This window comes from Heterodontus francisci, unplaced genomic scaffold, assembly GCF_036365525.1.
Source record: "Heterodontus francisci isolate sHetFra1 unplaced genomic scaffold, sHetFra1.hap1 HAP1_SCAFFOLD_1359, whole genome shotgun sequence".
In the NCBI taxonomy this organism is placed as follows: Eukaryota; Metazoa; Chordata; class Chondrichthyes; order Heterodontiformes; family Heterodontidae; genus Heterodontus; species Heterodontus francisci.
This window is the reverse complement of record NW_027140657.1, coordinates 91,272-93,557: the sequence shown is the minus strand read 5'-3', so window position 1 is coordinate 93,557 and position 2,286 is coordinate 91,272. Positions and strand designations below refer to the sequence as shown.

At 57.0% G+C, this 2,286-nt stretch overlaps 1 non-coding gene across 1 annotated transcript; it reads left to right on the top strand.

Annotated features, from left to right (window-relative positions):
* The first annotated feature begins 1,638 nt into the window (after positions 1-1,638).
* Positions 1,639-1,711, top strand: trnar-acg (transfer RNA arginine (anticodon ACG)). Its single transcript has one exon. It is a non-coding gene; the product is annotated as a tRNA-Arg (tRNA).
* Positions 1,712-2,286: the final 575 nt, after the last annotated feature.

Below are 2,286 nucleotides of genomic sequence, written 5' to 3'. Positions count from 1 at the left end.
TCTCCCCCTCCCCCCCCACACACTCTCCTCTCCCCCTCCCCCCCCCCACACACTCTCCTCTCCCCCTCCCCCCCCCCACACACTCTCCTCTCCCCCTCCCCCCCCCCACACACTCTCCTCTCCCCCTCCCCCCCCACACACTCTCCTCTCCCCCTCCCCCCCCACACACTCTCCTCTCCCCCTCCCCCCCCACACACTCTCCTCTCCCCTCCCCCCCACACACACTCTCCTCTCCCCCTCCCCCCCCCACACTCTCCTCTCCCCTCCCCCCCCCCACACTCTCCTCTCCCCCTCCCCCCCACACACTCTCCTCTCCCCCCCCCCACACACACTCTCCTCTCCCCCCCTCCCACACACTCTCCTCTCCCCCTCCCCCCCCCACACACTCTCCTCTCCCCCTCCCCCCCCCCACACTCTCCTCTCCCCCTCCCCCCCCCCACACTCTCCTCTCCCCCTCCCCCCCCACACACTCTCCTCTCCCCCTCCCCCCCACACACACTCTCCTCTCCCCCCCTCCCACACACTCTCCTCTCCCCCTCCCCCCCCACACACTCTCCTCTCCCCCTCCCCCCCCCCACACACTCTCCTCTCCCCCCCCCCCCACACACTCTCCTCTCCCCCTCCCCCCCACACACTCTCCTCTCCCCCTCCCCCCCCCACACACTCTCCTCTCCCCTCCCCGGCCCCGCTTCCTCACCCCTGTCTGCCCACCGCCCCCAGACTCTCCCCGATGTCGGGGACTGAGTTTAACTCCCGGCCGCTGGACACCCGGCTCCCCGCCATTGCTCAGAGGGCGGACCCGGGCCGGCTGAGTGACAGGTGAGGCGGCCGGGTGGGCGGGCTCCCGCGGCATCAGCCAATCGGAATCTGGCATGTTCCGGCACAGACCAATCAGAAGAGCGAATCGGCCGGAACGGTACTGACTAACAGCCAATTAAACCACTAGGATGAGTCAAGTGGGCGGGATAGCAGGAGAAACCAATGGGAACGCAGCCGGCGTCGGATAGACCAATGGGAATGAAGAGCCGGGTCTGATGATGAAGGACAGCGCTTTGCACCAATAGAATTCGGGAAGATCACTAAATGTGTGGGAGATTAGCCAATAAAAGACCGCTCGCTTTGTTGGTTCCAGCCAATAGCAGAGCGGGGGTGGGTCCGATGCCTTCAAAATGAAGCGGCGTTCCAAATCTGTTCGCCGCGTGCGAGAGGGCGGGTGTTCGATCTGATTGACGTGGTATTTAACCAATCAGCGAGCGCCTTTGTGGTTGAACCTGCTTTCGATTGGCTGGAGGCCGGCGGCGAATGGGAGCCTCGCTATTTAACGGAAATTAAATTTGCCGTCAATTGGTAATATTCTTTTATTGTCATTAATATCGTTTATTTATCCGTTTAACAATATTTCTGCTCATGCAGACTTAATTATTCTTCTGTCCACCCTTTCCCAACCCCCCCCCCTTTTACTACCGTTGCCCGGGCAACTGCTGGGACTCACGCACAGGGGGTATTCAACGCGATGACGTCAGGTGAAGGGGCGGGGCACTTAACTCAACGAGGTGGATGAAGTAGGCGGAGCCTGGGACGTGATTGACAGCTCGGCTCAATGCTTAAATAGGCTCCTGGCGCCGCTTGTTGGCGTGTGGGCCAGTGGCGCAATGGATAACGCGTCTGACTACGGATCAGAAGATTCCAGGTTCGACTCCTGGCTGGCTCGGTCGCAAGGTTTTTATTAAGTAAAAAAAGTTTGCCAACTAATTCAAAAAAAGTTTGACAGTAAGTTCACAAATTCCCTCAAAGTTTGATTGAAAGATTTTTTTTTTTACCAGCAATTCACCACCAATTAATTTAGGAAATGGTTGACAAATCCTTTTGAATTGGGAGCTCATTGTATAAATCATTCAGCATCTTTGGTTAATTATTTCAATCATTTGTTATTGTTTTATTGTTAGCGACTAACAGTTCAGGGATATTCGTTAATATCCATGCATGAGATTATTTTAACCCTAACCTGCCCTCCTGTATGCGTCGGAAACATGGACACTGTACAGCAGACATCTCAAAGCCCTGGAGAGATATCACCAGCGGTAACTCCGCAAGATCCTGCAAATTCAGTGGCAGGATAGGTGCTCCAATATCAGTGTCCTCTCTCAGGCCAACGTCCCCAGTATCGAGACACTGGTCATGGCTAGTCAGTTACGCTGGGAGGGCCACGTCGTCCGTATGCCTGACACAAGACTCCCAAAACAAGCTTTCTACTCCGACCTCTGTCAGGGCAGAGGGCTACCAGGA